The sequence below is a fragment of the Hyperolius riggenbachi genome, chromosome 2 (genome assembly GCF_040937935.1).
Source record: "Hyperolius riggenbachi isolate aHypRig1 chromosome 2, aHypRig1.pri, whole genome shotgun sequence".
NCBI lineage: Eukaryota > Metazoa > Chordata > Amphibia > Anura > Hyperoliidae > Hyperolius > Hyperolius riggenbachi.
The window spans coordinates 123,276,913-123,295,806 of record NC_090647.1 but is presented as its reverse complement, the minus strand read 5'-3'; the positions used below and the strand labels follow the sequence as shown (position 1 = coordinate 123,295,806).

The window sequence follows — 18,894 nt, the reverse complement described above, 5'->3', positions numbered from 1 at the left end:
CGAAAAATTGATCAGAAATTAGATGGGACATGTTGGAAATAGTTGATTTGACAGTAGATCTGTCAGAAAATTGCATCTTGTGAACCTAGCACTCTTAAGCCTCATCTACACGTGTAGATGAGGCGGCGATCCGGCGGCTCGATTAGCCGCCGGATCGCCTCTTCCGCGTCCCCGCTCGCCGCGTGTGCGCCGGAATCAATACCCGCTCGATTCCCGCGGCGCTTATCTTCCGCTCAATGCCCTGCCATTGTCCCCTCGCGGGGAGCGAGCAGGGAATCGGCGGTGGGGAAATCCGTCCTGTCGGATCTTATCAATCGAGCTGCATCAGCGGCTCGATTGATAAGCATGCAGCTCGATTAATAAGGAACATCGCGGCCGCATCTACGCATGTAGATGCGGCTTTAAACCTTGGGCGTTCATAGATAAGAAAACAAGTAGCTAATGAAAAACTGGGAACTAAATCACAAATAATAGAGCCCTGCCTTTACAAGCATGCAACCTAGAAAATGCAATATACACATTCCTATTGGGCTGAGGACAGCTGATAATGTTTTAATTTTTCTGCTGTCACCCTCACGCTCAGAGTCCTGCCTCTTGCTGTAGTACCTGCCAGTTAAACCTATGAATTCTAAGGAGAGACTGCTTACTAGATGAAGTTCATAGCAGCATGACCCCATTCCACATTGGCAAAACAAGCCCATCATATAGGTAAACAGCAATGGTAATAAAGGTTAAAGTGAAATGGTTCTGTTTTTGAAAAAAGGCAATCCTTTCTATTTAGCTTAATATATTGCAGGTATTAATGGCAAATTGTATTTTAGCTTGCTTAAAAGCAAATAGGCTTTGTGATATGAGAATGTACATGTTTGAATGTTCAGAGACTGTGATATGAGAACGTACTCGTTTGAGCGTACAGAGAATGTTATATGAGAACATACACATTTGAACGTAGACTGTGATATGAGAACGTACACATTTTAATGTAGAGGCTGTGATATGAGAACATACATGTATGAACGTACAGAGACTGTGGTATGAGAACGTACACGTTTGAACGTACAGAGACTGTGATATGAGAATGTACACGTTTGAACGTACAGAGACTGTGATATGAGAACGTACACGTTTGAACGTACAGAGACTGTGATATGAGAACGTACACGTTTGAACGTACAGAGACTGTGGTATGAGAACGTACACGTTTGAACGTACAGAGACTGTGATATGAGAACGTACATGTTTGAACGTACAGAGACTGTGATATGAGAACGTACACGTTTGAGCGTACAGAGACTGTGGTATGAGAACGTACACGTTTGAACGTACAGAGACTGTGATATGAGAACGTACACGTTTGAACGTACAGAGACTGTGATATGAGAACGTACACGTTTGAGCGTACAGAGACTGTTATATGAGAACATACACATTTGAACGTAGACTGTGATATGAGAACGTACACATTTTAATGTAGAGGCTGTGATATGAGAACATACACGTTTGAACTTACAGAGACTGTGATATGAGAATGTACACGTTTGAACGTACAGAGACTGATAGGAGAACGTACACGTTTGAACGTACAGAGACTGATATGAGAACGTACACGTTTGAACGTACAGAGACTGTGATATGAGAACGTACACGTTTGAATGTACAGAGACTGTGATATGAGATCGTACATGTTTGAATGTACAGAGACTGTGATATGAGAGCGTACATGTTTGAATGTACAGAGACTGTGATATGAGAGTGTACATGTTTGAATGTACAGAGACTGTGATATGAGAGTGTACATGTTTGAATGTACAGAGACTGTGATATGAGAGTGTACATGTTTGAATGTACAGAGACTGTGATATGAGCGTGTACATGTTTGAATGTACAGAGACTGTGATATGAGAGTGTACATGTTTGAATGTACAGAGACTGTGATATGAGAGCGTACATGTTTGAATGTACAGAGACTGAAATGAGAACATACACATTTGCCCTCAGTCAGTATGTATTTACAATCTTCTCTGATGGAAGATTGATTGGCTGGAGGTAAACTAGATTTGAAAAGTTTGGTTTCATGTTAAACATATTTGTGGTTAGTACAGTTGTTTTACCAGTTTTCTGTTTGCATGGCCTTGTAAAGAGCTGCACTATTAGTAGCTGCTTTGATAGGGCTGCATCCTGTACTCTGCACGCCATGAAGGTAGTGTTGAAAGAACTGTGGCATACCTGTAAAAGCAGGAAATACACTCATAAGATGTAAAGAATAGATCTTCCTGATAGTGATCATTTACCACCGGCCACAGTGCCTCATTTCCTCAGATCAAATCTCAGCACAGATCCTTCCTAGGATTGCTCAAGCTGCTGCAGCTGCGAGCTTTGGACTGCCTGCTGCAAGCTTTGGACTGCCTGCTGCAATACAGGGCGACACAGAGCCATGGAGCCTCCCTCTGGTGCTGCTTCACTCATTAGATCAGATCTCAGCACAGATCCTTCCTAGGATCGCTCAAGCTGCTGCAGCTGCAGCTGCAAGCTTTGGACTGCCTGCTGCAATACATGGGGCCTCACTCTTGTGCCGCTCCTGCCCGCTCTTTCCCTCTTTTGATCAATGTTTTTGATAAAAATCGAATCTATAACCACATTGTATAAGGTGCGCCTAGTAATGCAAAGAGAGTTTATCATATGAACTAAATGTGTCACTAGAAAAATATTTGTGTGTTTTGTAACGGCTCTGCTGTCAGTGGCTTAGACAATGTTTTCCATGGCCAGTACTTTGCCCCAGCATTGCAGCAGTTGAATACATAATAGCACATGTACCTTGGCTTCAAGGCTTTACATTTATTTGTCCTTTGGCATTGTTTCAAATTCTAGAGCGATAATACTTCTACATTAATTGTTCAAGCGGTGATAAAACGCATTGAGGTCGTTGTATGTACAATACAGTGTGGTTGCTGGCATTTCACAAGTAATAAATAGCTCATCTACTTACTGTATGAAGCTGTTCAGCTGTCATAAGTTATGTATGATGTTTTTGCCAGCTTTATGTATTGCAAGGACATTAACAAATATTTTTCAGCTTTCTGACCTTGTTTTATGTATACATACATAAATCTACATCAGGCATGTCCATGTTCTTTTCAGGTGGCCCCCAAAGCTCTCTACAGTTGTTAATTCCATGCGGCCCCGCAGGTCGTAGCTGTGGTGCCAAATGCAGGGGCCAACTTGTGTCGCTGCTCTGCCTCCCCCTTTGTTCACCTGTAGGTTTTCAGCCACCAATGTAGCAGTAACAGCCATTAATTAGCAGCTGCCACCACCAATCTCCGTGCAGTGCCACCACCTTCGCTTGTCACACCGCTTGCCTATCTCTACAGCGCTGTGCTCCGGTCAGAAGCCGCTTTCATTGGCTCCCGACCCTGTCGATCAATGTGAGACAATGGGATTAGCTTACAGTGATGACAGGGTTAGCAGCCAGTGAGATCGGCTCCTGACCAGCTCAGACAGCTCTGCCATCATATAGACGGCAGGGCGAGTGTATTGCGGCGGGGAGAGAGCAGCACAATCGGCGGAAGTGGTGTGACATTCAGGATGTAGCCACATGCAGGATGTAGATTTCAACCAACTCGGTCCGAGGTTACGTTTGCTAGTTTGGCCTCCTAGCACTCTTAAGAACGGCGATATGGCCCTTGGCCTAAAAAGTTTGGACATCCCTGATCTACATGAAAAGCTATTCCAGAGAACTCCTAGCAGAAAACCCTAGGTGGGTGTGTCACATACAGGCAATAGAGGTGTGAGGAAAAATGGGTGTAATCTGGATAGTAGCATATCAGTAATTTTACCAATATTCTACTATCACTCTCTGTACCCCAATTCTCACACTAACCCTCCTCTATCTATGCCTTACACTAACCTACCCCCCACCTACGCCTCATGTTAGACCCTGTAAAAGAGGTCAGAGTTCGGGTACAGTGTAGCTAAACTCCTGTGGCCTCAATTCACAAAGCTTTATCAAACACTTTATCAAACGTTTGATAATTTACCTCATGTGTAAAATCGAATTTTGAATTCACTAAGGTGTTATAGATTTATTGAACATTTTATTGATAAAACATTTGATAAATCTGTAACACCTGAGTGAATTCAAAATTATATTTTACCCATGAGGTAAATTATCAAACGTTTGATAAAGTGTTTGATAAAGCTTAGTGAATTGAAGCCACAGTGTACTAATGGTCCCAGCAAACTGCTATATAGCTGCTCGAAACCACACCCCCGTCTCTGTCCCTGCTGATTTCCAATACATAGTAGCAGAACTCCACCACCACTATTTAGTTTAGGCACCTGTATATGCGGTATATTGGTATGTAACGCTGCCCTTCTATTTATGCTTAGCCTAGGCTATAATGGAACAAAGCCTTCTACTTCCAGTGCACTTTGGAAGACCAGGGCCCATATGCAATTAACTTTTTCTCCTGAGTTTTCTCCTATGTGATATTTTCACACCTTATGAATAAAATGCCTTTAAACCATCAGCATGCAACAAAATGCTCGAAATAATTTTGACATTACTTTTACACCTACTTTTTGGTACTTTTTTTTAATTGTAAAGTGCTGAAAATTCGTTTTAAAAAGAAGTTAAAAAATTATCTCCTAGGAGAAAACTCAGGAGACAAAGGTAATTGCATACGAGCCCCAGTGTTGTTTCTGCTTACTATGAAACACACAGCAAACATACATAAATTACATACTTTAGTACAAGGGAAGCCTTTGGATAATCCAGAGGCTTCTCCCATCCCCCTCAATCTTGCCATCCCAGCGCTGGGGCCTTCTGAACTTATTTGATAAGGGCTTGTTGAATAGGTTCGGGCGGTCATTCTCTTGTTCATATATGGCTGCATTGTGCAGGCGCAAGACAGCCTGCGTAGTAGCACAGAGGCAATTGTACACGGCTTTTGCTTACATCCATCAAGGGCTCTGTGCTGTGCGCCTGCGCAGTAGAGAGGACCTGATTGTGCTCAGCTGATTCCACCGGAACCCATCGGAAAGCCGCTACTACGCCTGCGCCGCAGCTGATAGGCATGTCACTTATTTTCCGGGGGCTGCCAGTGTCTGATCCTGGAGGGTGAAGAGGACAGGAGAAGCCTCATTAGGATCCAGAGGTTTCCCCCTCCCTGTGGGTACTTATCTCAGTACGGGTTTCCTTTAAGAAATCATAAGTTCTGCCAGTGTATGTAAACTATATGAGCACAACTGCATATGCTAAGCTTCTGTTGCCCAGGTTTTTAAAGGCTTGAAGGATTGCTTTAAAGGGAAGGCTCGAGGTAATTAAAAAAGCAAAAATCTACTTACCCGGGGCTTCCTCCAGCCCCTGGCAGCCGACCTGTGCCCTCGCCGCAGCTCCGCTCCCAGCCGGTGGCCCTGGGTCCCCTCCAGTGCAGTTGCAGATCTAGCCAGGTCGACATCTACTGACCTTGCGTGAGAGCCGCTCAGGGTCGCGATGAGGTGGCTTGCGTAGAACACTCCAACTGACGTCATTGCTGCTCTCGCGCAGGCACAGTAGATGCACATCGGCATCTGCGCTGGAGGGGACCCCAGGGCCACCGGCGGGGAGCAGAGCTGCAGCGAGGGCACCCGATGGCTGCCAGGAAGCCCTGAGTAAGTACTTTTTTGTTTTTTTTATTATATTGCATCTTTTCTTTAACTGTTGATGGTGGTGTTTGCTGTGCAAATCTGTTTCGGCGTAGCATTATAGAAAGCTGTTCTTAAGTGTATAGATGGGCAATACACTTATTGCTTTTATTGTGCTTTTCTCAGTGCTACTCATTACTTGTCGCCCAGTGCGCAGTTTTTGTGTTGTTGTTTTTTTTAATTACAGTAGAGTCCTGGTTATCCAGAACACAACTAACCTGGGCTCTCTGTGCTTAACGACTGGTTTCCATGGCTCCGCCAAGGTTAATATACTTTCAATCAGTGTATTTTAACATTTAATGCAGAGTTCAAGGTATGTATATAGAATGAAGTATAGTACTGTATTAGCTAGGCCTATTTTTAACATTGGGGCCTCATCACAGTGGGACGTTGCGTTTGTAATGCGGCGTTAAAGTCACAATGCAGCATTACAACGCAATGCAAAGAAAAGGTGGTAACGCACATTAATTAACAATGTGTTAACGTCGCATAGAGCATACAGGCAATGAAAAGTATGCTTTCTTGTACCTGGTAATGTGTGCATTTAGAGGTAATGCATTGCAAGCAGTGCGTTACCATAATGCTACACTTTACAATGCAACGCTAACATCGCACTGTGAGCATCCCATAGGATTAGCATTGCAGTATGGTAAGCTGTGTTATAAGAGTTTATAATACAGCTCCGCTACGTCCCACTGTGAATGAGGCCTAAGGCTCAAGCAGCCAGACAGCACAATTGTCCGGCATCAGCCGAACCCCGTTGGTGCTGGACAGCCGAGACTCTACTGTAATTTGATTCAGGGCTGTGGAGTCGGTACAAAAATCTTCCGACTCAGACTCCTCAGTTTATGAAACCACGACTCCGACTCCAGGTACCCAATATGGCTCAGACTCCGACTCCTCGACTCCGACTCCTTAGTCTAATACTTAACAGGGCTGTGGATTTTGTACAAAAATTATCAGACTCCGACTCCTCAGTCTAGGAAATCAACGACTCCGACTCCAACTCCGACTCCACAGCCCTGATTTGATTTTCTTGTTTGTGCAGTTTTCTTTAGAAAGGGAGCACACACTTGTTTGAATTGTGCGTGTTTTGCCGTACTGGGCCTTGAAGTCAATAGCCTGCTTGGGAATCAGAGATTTTCCACGTTTTTTCATGTTCCATTCGCACGTTTTTTTCCATGGTTTAAAATTAGACAGCCTTCTGCTTTTTTCTGCACAACAAGCATGTTCCCATTTACTATGTATTTTCTGTAATCCAGAAAACGGCAAATGCATGCAGATGATAGTGCGTGTAAAACACAATCACAGGGCATTTTATAACCCCAAAGTGCCAGTGAAAACAGAGGGAGAAGTCTCCCTTAAACACTTAACCTCTTTCCGACCGCCTAACACCGATGGGCGTCGGGAAGGTGGCAGCCCCAGGACCGCGTAACGCTGAAAGGCGTCAAGTCCTGGGGCGGGGTTTTGCAGGGGATCGCGTGCGCCAATGCGCATGTATCCCCGCTTGAATGACGGAGCTCCGCTATCTGACTGTTAGACGGCAGAAAACGCCGTCTACTTACACTGTACAGGGCTGCGATCTATGACAGCGATGTACTGGGGACAGCTGTGTCACTCGGCTGTCCCCTGGAGGGTAAAAACAAAGGATTGCCCTCATAGGCTGATGCCTGTGAGAGACGATCAAGCTGATTGGCTGTCGGAGGGAGGGGAAAATAAATTTTAAAAAAATACACGATTTTATAAAAAAAATTGATAAAAACAAAACTAAACCCTGCACCAGCGATCAGAAAAGGGGGGGATCCATCTGTGTGCTAAGTTGTATCGCTCTGCAGCACGCTATTAAAGCTGCAGAGCAATACATTGTAAACAATCACCTGGTCACTAGTGGGGTTTAAACCTATGGTCCTGAAGTGGTTTAAAAAAGTCAGAGTATTGAGAGCTAGAAAATATGTGCAATATCACTTTGACCAGTAGTTAGGTGAGTTTAATATTTCTCACTGCTGACTGCTGTGTGATCATCAAACTTTAATAGTCCTAAACCTGTCCGCATCTGCAGTAGATGAATGGAAAATGCAGAATATGTTGCTGCTTGCTACCTACATGTAAATGAGATGGATTACTGGATTACTATACCAGTTAATGCTAACGGTTTTGGCACTTGTCCAGTAATACCAGTACTCTAAGGATGTGTCCTCCAGATCTAAACTCGGTGAAAGGGCAAACCTGAATGTACAGTGTGTGTCCAGTACAACTATTCTGTATCCGCTGTATTTCTTGTTCATCTTCCCAGAGTGATATGTCAGTTTTATGTGGAGTAACTGGTTGGTGTCTCATTTTAGGGACTCAACAGCAAAACCAACCTATCATTTATTTTTTTCCTGTATATGCTGTTTTTCTCAGTCCTTCTGTTTCATTCTCCTGAGTATAGAGCAGTGAATGGATGTGCTGTAATGGCCAAGACAAGTTCAAAGACCTGTTAAAGAGGATCTCCAGCCTAAATGTAAAATCTAGTTGTCTTCCTTTAAAAGAAAGTTACAGTAACCTGTGCTGCCTTGTGCCTCAAAGCCGTCCCAAAGACCCCGCATCACCCAGAGAAAAACGTCACAATGTTTTTGTCCAGTAAACATCTTTGTGTTTTTATTCATTGAGGCGGGGCCACGCGCCGGAAGTCAGGATGATTTGAGGTCTTCAAGACGGCTTTGAGGGACAAAGCAGCACAGGTAACTAATTGTTTTTTTTTTTTTGTTTTTTGTTTTTTTTTACAGTAAGGCTGCTAGATTTAAAATTTAGGCTGGAGATCCTCTTTGAATGTGGACTCTTTATGAGATAGATTTTCAGCAAAGCTCACAATCTGCGCCATGCATAATGCCCTCACCTCAATGCTGTCCTAGTGCAACACACACTGTACATGGTACAGGCTCATCGGTTTTCCAACTTTAAAGTCGGAAATTCCAGAAGTGAACCAGAGACTGGGACCAGAGCATCGGTAAGTGGCTTTGCGGGCAAACTATGTCTGCAGGGGACCATTAGAAGCCCCAGGTAAGATAAACATTTTTTCCCCATACCCCCCTACAGTAGTGCTTAAATTTAAGCTGTGGCAATTAAATAGAATGTTAAGAAAGACTAATAGACAGATTCAGAGCAGATTCAGAGCAAGCAGAGGCAGTATAACAAAACCTGCACATCTAAAGGGATGTTGGGGAGCCTCGCAATGCCCTCACTATGTTACCGCAGAGGTTTTTGTCAAAGGGCTTTGGTAATTTACCACACTTCTATCGCACTTGTGAACATTTTTATGAATTACCACACAAAAGTCTAAAATATAGAATGTGGTATTTTCCCGACAAGATTCTTTCGCACAGCCTTTTATGAATTGACCCCTTAGGCTACTTTAACAATGGGACGTTGCGTTGTTAGCTTGCGTTGCGACTTTAGCGTCGCATCAAAACGCAACGTCCCAAAAATGTCACAACGCAACTCTATGCCCTGCTATCATCGCATACAGGTAATGAAAAGTATGCTTCCAGGTCATTACTGAGCATGTGCAAACAGTCCACCGCAGTTAATAACGTGTATAACGCACAGCATGCAGCACTTTCTAATAATGCTACACGTTACACACAATCGCAACATGTGCACTGTGAATGTTGCACAGACTTAGTATTGCTGTTCATTAGTCCACGTTAAAACTTTTTCTAACGTGCGCCTTTAACGTCGTACTGTGAAAGTAGCCTTAGTGTTCAGAGTGCTCAGATGGTACATATTTTTTACAATTCTGATCACATGACCAAAACCAGATAACTAAGATAATTGGTCACGAAAATGAGTTTCCAACTCTGTGGAAGGATTGCGTCATCTTGCAATTTAGACTTGCAAGTGGGAAGGCACAGACTAAATCTCTCTGAGAAGATTATGGCTAATGGCAATGCAACTCTGTAAGCACAGTCAATGCCCTAAGTGGTGTTGTTTACACTTCATTTTCTTCACTACAGGGTCCCTTTAATTAGTTTTTTTTCTTGAATTATTGACTTGAATGAATACCATCTGCTACTACATAAGGAACAAATCCATTGCGTTTTGTATGTACTCTAAAACCAATGCCTGTACATATGTTTTATTTGAAGAAGGTTATGTGGCAAGTCATAGATGGGCTCTAAATTGATAAAAAGTGTTAAAGTGAACCTAAAGGCAAAAAAAAAAAAAACGAGATTAACTCACCTGGGGCTTCCCTCAGCCCCCTGCAGACGATCGGTGCCCTCGCAGCTCTGCTCCGATGGCCCAGGACCCGCCGGCGGCTACTTCCGGTTTGGCCATCACCGGCCGACAGGCATGGGAACGCGAGTGATTCTTCGCGTTCCCAGCCTGTATATCTCCCCCTATGCTGCTATTGTGGCCAGGAGGCCGCAATAGCAGCATAGGGGGCGATATACAGGCTGGGAACGCGAACAATCACTCGTGTTCCCATGCCTGTCGGCCAGCGAAACCGGAAGTGCTCGTTGGCGGGTCCAGAAGCATCGGACCGGAGCTGCGAGGGCACCGATCGTCTGCAGGGGGCTGAGGGAAGCCCCAGGTGAGTTAATCTCATTTTTTTTTTTTTTTGACTTTAGGTTATCTTTAAATGCTGTGATTCATGTCTCAGTGTGTTGTCTGTTTTACGTGATGCATCCAGTTTGTTCTCTGTTTATGTACTAGATGCATTGCTAGTAGTTCTCTTCTTAGAATCTTTGATGCTGATCCTGTAAAGAAGCTTGGTGCTCATTACAGACTTTCTGGGCAAAGTTCTAATTAAATAGATATCCCCATGATGAAAGGGATAGCAGCAGCAGAATCATGGAGAATAATTGCTACATGCAATACCACTTTCTGCATTTATAGACAACATGCTGCAAATTGAATCTGTCAACAAAATGAGTTTGCATGCATTGTGCAAATGAAGAATAACTGCACATTTGAAAGTGAACCCACTGAAAATACTCCTCACGGCAAATTACTGAATAGATTAAAGTTGCATGCACACCTGCAATTATTTTATTCAGGATACTGTATATACTCGAGTATAAGCTGACCTGAGTATAAGTCGACCGCCCAACTTTTACCTTAAAAAAAAAAAAAAAAAAACAGGAAAAATATTTGAACCAAGTATAAGCCGGGGGTGGCAAAAGCCACAACCAGAACAGCACTCACAGCCATGGCCGGCCACAACCATATATTAGAAAAGCAGCATAAATTCAGCAGATTGGAATAATAAGCCAGAATGTAGGCCTACAATGGAGATGGACATGTAAAGAACTCCTGTTGCAATGCTTAAGCTGGAATAAAGATAAAGCAAGGAATTCAAAGCCATATAGCCATGTATATAAAACTTGATATATGAATGCAAGGATTCTCACCACTCGGTAGACAGTGTATGCCTTCCAAGGCTACAACTTGAGATGAGGTTAGCTGGGACCTCCCATGGAAATGTCAAGTGTGTGGTCTCCCTCAGATGATGCACCACTGTGCATATAGTGGGCGAACTCAAAGGCGTCAATTCACCAGAGAGGATTTACTAAGAGAAAAAAGGTAGGTAGTTTATCTCATGAGGTATTTTAACACTCTGGAGTCAATTCACCAATGTGAGAGGACAGAGAGAAAAGTGTTCGATAGCAGGGGATAATGGAGAGATATGCATGAGGAAAGTGTGAGAAAGCAGAGAGTTAAGTAATCGGTATTAATGATTTACATGGGATACTTTTCCTCTCTGTAAGCTTGAAAGTGAAGCATTGTGGGTAGGAGGCGGAGTTTTACCACTACCTGACCAGTGTATTCCTGCCTTTTACTGCCGGATCATATCATAAATCATATCACGAGTGAGTCTGAACTTCTTCACCACCTCTGTCTCAGTAAAATTATCAAGAACTGTTCCCTCACGAAAAATACGAGGGGCGATTAAATAGACCCTCCTCTTGCGCCTTCGTCTCCTCATAATAGAAGCAAGTTCTAAGGCCTAGTGCACACCAGAGCGGTCCGGCTGCGTTTTGCGATCCGCTTGCGGCTGCGGATACGCTTGGGTAATGTATAATGGGCTGGTGCACACCAGAGTGGGAGGCGTTTTGCAGAAACGCATACTCCCGGGCTGCTGCAGATTTTGGATTGCGGAGGCGTTTCTGCCTCAATGTTAAGTATAGGAAAAACGCAAACCGCTCTGAAAAACGGCACTTCAGAGCGGTTTGCCAGGCGGCTTTTGTTACAGTAGCTGTTCAGTAACAGCTTTACTGTAACAATACATGAAATCTACTACACCAAAAACTCTTCACAAAACCGCAAAATGCTAGCTGAAACGCTACAGAAAAATAAGAAAAAGCGTTTCAAAATCTGCTAGCATTTTGCGGATCTGCTAGCGGGTTTTGGTGTGCACCAGGCCTAACAGAGTAAGCTCAAAAGGCTCCATCTTCCACAGCAGCAGCTGCTGTGTGAAAACCACGATATCTCCAGGTTCATTCAGGGGATAAAAAGATGAAAAAATAACGAATGGCCACACCCCCTTTCTTCCCTGGTGAATTGTGATTTGGAGAAAAACTAACTACTAACTATCACTAATTTATCTCATACTTATCTCACATTTATCTCTTGCATTTCTCTCTGTCGATATTTTCCCCTATACTTCTGGAGAATTGCTATTTGGAGATATCACAGGAGGTAAATTACCTCCCAAGAGATAAATAGGTTGGTAACCTCTGGTGAATTGACGCCAAAGAGTGGTGACTCGAGCATAAGTCGAGACCTTCACTTTTGAGACACTTTTTGGCCCAAAAATTAGGCTTACACTCGAGTATATACAGTACTTGCTTTTACCTTAAATATCCTTGTTTCGGGATCAGAAACGCTTCTTGTTTCTATATATTGCAATATATTGGAATGTAATCATATGTAACCACATCCTACAAATATTTAGCCTAGGCTGTTTATAATGCATAATTATGCTCCCAGAGCATTCTGGGATACCAGGTACTATTTTTTTTTCTGACTTCAGAACACACAGTAAACAAACATTCCGCAGTGACGTACCTGCCAGCCTGCGATAGATTGAATGCAGCTTGGAATTGGGCCAGTCAAATTTATTTCCTGGCAGTCTTTATAGACCCATTTCCAAGCATATCTGACCATCATTATGAGTACCTAGCTGCATAAAGCCACAACACCCAGTTTCTAGCAGAAGTTTTGTTTTTGTTTTTTGTGCAGTTAAAAGCAAACTAAACATGCTGTAGTAATGTCACTGAGAGGAGTACTGCACTGCATGCTAATCCGAGGTGCAGGGGCTATCTAGGACAAAAAAGAAAAAGATCTAACATGTTCAAGGTCGTTTGCAAGTACTGTATTGAGCTCAAGTTTACTCTTTCCTTATTGCACAGTTTATGTCGGCGTGGTAAGATTTGATTTGATGTAAAACTGAAACATTGTATTGCTGTGGAACAAACAGGTAAATTAATGAAACAAATTATTGCCTATTGTGTCATTCATTGAGACTGAGCTAGGCAGTACTACTAGTAGCAGTAGCAGTTGTAAGGTCTACAGTTCGGTGTACATGGCAGTTTAGCACGGGGCTTTTTGGCGCAGGGTGAGCCGAATGACTGCCGCACAAATTCGGCGGGTTGTTGAGTTGGCAGTGTTAAATACTATTCCCTTTCCGAGTGGCGGAACTTGGAGGGAGTGGTAATTCGGGGTTTAAAATTACCTGTGCACGTAGAGCCCATTATAGCATCACTGCTATAGCCGCGCCAAGCTATGCATCGGGTGTCACAAAGCCCTGCTTCGACAGTTAGGCCCATATCACATGGGCAGCTGAAGGCTGTGCATCCACCGCCTGTCCACTGCTCTGGTGCACCTATCGGGAAGCTGGAAAGTGCTGGGGAGATGGGAGGCACCTGCCTCGTAGAGTCACATCCCAGTGTGGCTGTATGTAACAAATGCTGACATGCTGGCATTGCAGTCAGAAAGGTGCTCGGTGGACCGCAATTAGTAGCTTGATTGGGCCGACAAGGATTCCGATCTACTATGTGTTGCTGCCTACTTTATATACTCCAACTTGTTTGTTTTTTCTTTTCAGGTTAGCTGTTGTAAACAGTTAATTGTAATCATACAACATTTTTACTGATAAAGAAGTAGGGAAATACTCTGTTCCAATTAGTGACAGTTTGCTAACACTGATTAAAGTGAAATTAGAGCACAGGCGGAATACTCAGAATTAATAATTACAGAAGCCATAATACTAACTCTACAATTACTTATTTTATAAATAGCCGTTAACCATAACATCAACTTAGTAAGTGGCTTTCATTTACTCAGTGATCTACTCAACAAAGTGTTTTTAAAGAGCTGTTAATTCATGGCCATTGTAATGGCTAAAATGTTTTAGTTATTATAAACATTGAAGACATTGGCCCTGTTGCATTGAAATTTGCTCATTAGGCATCATGATCCCAGATACAATAAGCTTTTCTCTTAAGTTATTACTTATTGTTTTCTCACCTTGGCCTGATGTGCGGTACTAAGTTTTTATCTTGCATACTGTTTTTTTTATCATATCTTTTCAGCACATCACAATAACCAAACACATATTGTTTCCAATTGACTTAACTGTGACATGACTTTTACCACCGCATTTTTAGTAGTTCTTTATACATACTGGACACTGAAAAGGGATTACGGTGTATGATTTTCGTAAGATAAAGAGTAGATGAGTTAACTCATAGGAAAATTTAGTTCAGTAGGGCCCTTGTCTGTATGAGACCCTCTCAATACCCGAGTTGCTAAAACAGTACTACAAGTGAGGTGATACTGTCTTTATTTACATTAACCTCTCAAGGACCACACGTTTATACCCCTCTAGTGACCAGGTGATTTTTTTACAATTCAGCACTTCGCTGCTTTAACGATTTATTGCTCGACCATACAACTTACCACCCAAATTAATTTTACCTACTTTTCTTGCCACTAATAGAGCATTTTTTGGGTGGACTCTGATTGCTGCTGCAATTTTTTTTTTATTTTTTTAATAATTAAAAAAAGTATTTGTTTAAATAAAATACCCTATTTTTTTTTACTTCCCTCCCCCCTAAATTGGCCCTGAATGTAATCCTTACACTACAGTAACCTCTCCTAGGCATCAGCCTATGAGAGGGATTAGATTGTGAGCCACTGCTGGGGACAGTTAAGTGGCAAGGGAGTCCCCTGTACAGTGCTGCGCTAGATCACAGCACTGTACAAATGTAAATTGGCTTTTTTTTCTCTTTGATCCCCGCTCTGCTTATGATTAGGGAAGGTGGTGTTAGGTGGTCCCCCAGCAGCCACGCTCCCACCACCCATCGGCGTTAGACGGTCGGGAGCTGGTTAACAAAATTGGACTAGCTTTTGAGGACTGCTTGCAGTGGCGCCACCATTTGAGTTGGGGGCTGGGTGAAGCCGATAGTAAAAATATTGGTGATTTATATTACCGATATTTTACTATGCACTCACCCGGTCCCCAGAGTCACGCTAACCCCTGCTTCTAGTGTGTAACACTGAGACCCTATTCTAATGCCTAACACTAACCCCCCTTCAAGTGTCCAACACTTACCTCCCCCTCATAACACCGAACACTAATCCTGGCACCCAAACGGCTGTCTATTTGTAGCCCATCGTCTACAAATAGACAATCAACAGAAATTATTCCTTATCTAGTGCCGACTGGCTACTATCCTCATTGGGTGCCCAACTCACTGTCCAATTACGATAATGTAAATTGGCGTCTATTAGATGCCTGGCGAAATGAGCATATCTGGCTTTTGGGAGTCACTGCTTTCTCCAGACCAGAATGGCATTTCAAAACCATAGCAGTCAGGTTTTTAATTTACCAATTTGATTGGTAAAAGTAATTACCAAAACTAAAACGGTCATCTTCTCCATGTCCTGATATAGAGTTTTTATGTAGACTCATTCTCTTCTGTAGTTTCTGTGCGGTTACCCATTATTACTTCCCATATCACAGGTAAGTAAAGATCAATGGTTTTAAGCACAGTTCAGGTGTGCTATATTTAGAAAGCAATTTTTCCATATTGATGGATGCGTCGCATTAACCGCACGCTATTGGAACAGAGGGGCACGATGAAAAATCTTTAAAAATCCTGCGATGGGGTCGTTTCACATCACTTCAGATGCTTGGTCACACTGTGGTCTAAGGCAAATGACTGCTGCTGTATCTGATCATGCTGACCTAAAATTCACGCTGCCCCTCATAATGGATTTATTTTCTTGATTGCTTCCAAACTCAACGGTACACTGTTTACAGTATATCCTCCTGTTCTGTCCTCCTCCACAGCCAGCAATGTGGAAAGCAAGACCATTTCACAAGAAGGCATTTCTGCTGGACGGCTCCCTTCTGTGCTCCTGGTTTCCCTCTGCTGTCACTGAAGAGCTGTACTGGGCTCTGCCACTGATATGGTAAATTAGGATTCTATCACAAATAACCATAGAGACCGTGCAGCCCCTAGACGGCAACACAGCAAAAACCATTTAACAAACTGTTTACTTACTAGGAATAAAATGTTTACTTTAATCTCTGACTAACCTGCTTTACACTGCACTGTATTTATCTTTCATTACACTGACAGCTCCTATGGATTATCTGCTTGGCCATTATTCCAGTTCTGAATGGAAGACACACAACCTAACTATGACATACAAAAGCAGTTGCTCCTTTCTCAGCCAGATCTTCACTTGTGTTAGTATTTGCCTATATTGGTGTATGGTTTGTATTCTGTGTATCTTCAGTCATAGAAATTGGTCTATACAGCTTAAAGAGGCACTGTAGTGACATTGAGTAGAATGCAGTAAATTTGAGTAAATGCTGTAAAATTCAGGTTACCCAATTTTAAATTACAAATCCTGGTTTCAGCATCAGAAACAATTCCCTAGGTACATATTGCTGTTTATTGGTTAGTTAATATTGTAAAAAATAATACATTTTATATTATATTATATTTTATGTCATTTTGACAGTTCTCTCTTTTAAACGTAGTAAGTTTAAAATCAGATAGCTTATATTGAAATGTAATTGGTGCGATTTTCTGCAGCACAGAAATGTATTAGAGCTGATAGCTCATGTTAATCATTAGCCTACTTAACGGCTTATGTATCTTTCCACGTGCAGAAAAAATGCTGTGCTGTTCACTTTTTTCCTGTGCCCTGTTCACTATTTTGTATTGAATGCTATATTATGGATCTGCAACAAGAAGACCCAAACATGGTTTATCGTGTGGCCGGGGCTTAAAGCTCCCTCGCTCACTACACCTTCCATTATTTCTGATTGAGCATTATTGCCTCATCATATCTGCTTGTGTCTGATTGCATGTACATAATTCTGTGCAGAGACTTGTGCAGAGCTCATTTCACCTTCCCCAAACTACCTAGCAAGCGCTATACAAGGGGACTGACACAGCAACAGGGGAGTGAATTATATCAAACAATAGAAGTCTGAAGAATGGAGGAGGTCATTGCTAGACATGCCTGCTGCTGCTGTTAATGCTGTACTTCTTTAGAGAAACTGGCCTCTGACTTTGTTTCTGTTTTCCACTGGAGAGATGTACCTCAACTATTGGCATATGATATAATAGTATGTTGACTAGACGTCTTGCTTTACACGAGACAGGTTGCTGGATTTAGGGTCCCCTGTCCCGGGCTGAAATTTGTCCTTGGTAACATCCCAGGTTTGCTGTTGGACACCCTAACTGCAGGATTCTAAGTGGCTGTGTGCCCCGCCTCCTGGTCCACCTCTGATCTGCCCCAGCTTAGCTAGCTTGGCTTTTTAGTAGGAGCAGTGCTCTGGCCCCCAGCATGATACTTACTCACTTATTTGTGAATGAAGTCACACATTACTCCTGTCCCTGTTGGGGAGTTGCAGGGCATTGACTGATGGTCTGACCTCTCACTTTCCATTATGTTTTGCTGCATTTTAACCCGTGGAAGGTAATGTTTGCAGCATTTCATGTGTGGGAGGTAACGTTTTCTGCTTTTTAACACATGCGTGGAGTAATATTTGCTGCATTTCATGTTGTGTTGCTATAGGGAAGGGGTGAAGCACCCACAGAGCAGGAATGACATCACCCTGTGGACCGGCTGAATGGGGAGGACTAAGCTCTTGACCGGTGATCGACCAAATTGATCTGCCAGGCTTATTGCTGGCTGAGTCATCAGGGGCCCCTGTATCTACAGGCTGCTAGACTCTCGGCAGAATCAGTCACTATCGGCCTCTATTGTATTTATAAAGCACCAAAATATTACGCAGCGCTAGTGATGTGTGAAGGTAGCCCCAATATCTGTTGAATAACAGGTTAAGAATCACTGACACGATGGGCATGCGGCTCTGACAAAGATATGCCACAGACGTGTAGCATCATTCTTTAAAATCATGTTGTGTTGCTAGTTCAATACTTTCTTGCAATGTTACTATTTTTATTATTATTGCTCCAGCATCACAGATTGCCACCCAATGTGGCAAAATGACCCATCCCTCTCTGGTCAAAATCTGATCAAGGACTCAAATTCTCTCATCAGTCACTAAGATGAGATCCTGCTTTGGTTTTTCAGTCATATACTCTGTTGTCCATACATCAGAGAACAATCTATTTCACAATGGGAAGAGCTGAGTGCGAAGCAGCTTCCTGTTGGCACAATCACATGGCAAATATATTGGCGCAGAAGGCAAACTGTGACTGCAATTCCACTTAAAGAGAAACTCTGACTAAGAATTGAACTTTATCCCAATCAGTAGCTGATACCCCCTTTTACATGAGATATCTATTCATTTTCACAAACAGACCATCAGGGGGCGCTGTATGACTGATATTGTGGTGAAACCCCTCCCACAAGAAACTCTGAGGACCGTGGTACTCCTGGCAGTTTCCTGTCTGTGAACCTTGTTGCATTGTGGGAAATAACTGTTCACAGCTGTTTCCAACTGCCAAAAAAGCATGCAGCAGCTACATCACCTGCCAACAGTAAAAATGTCACCATGTAATAAATGTCAGAATGTAAATCAGGGATTTAAAAGATTTTACAATGGGCAAACACTAACTAAATCATTTATACATATTTATTGTAAAATGAAGCACTTTTTTATTACATTATTTTCACTGGAGTTCCTCTTTAAGCTCAACAAAAAAACAGGGCATGCAATGGAAGGGTGATTTGTGT

General features: G+C 42.7%; 1 protein-coding gene across 8 annotated transcripts in view; it reads left to right on the top strand.

The window, feature by feature from the left end:
• Window positions 1-18,894, top strand: part of LOC137545747 (vitamin D3 receptor-like) — a 310,410-nt gene that overhangs the window by 157,098 nt on the left and 134,418 nt on the right. Inside the window, exon 2 of one of the 8 annotated variants that reach the window (XM_068267323.1) lies at window positions 16,022-16,143. The exons of 6 other annotated variants lie outside the window; for them this stretch is intronic. The gene's annotated coding sequence lies outside the window, so the exon portion shown is untranslated. Of the gene's footprint in view, window positions 1-16,021; window positions 16,144-16,371; window positions 16,424-18,894 lie in introns of those variants that run through there. One more of the 8 variants, XM_068267324.1, reaches the window with a different exon arrangement.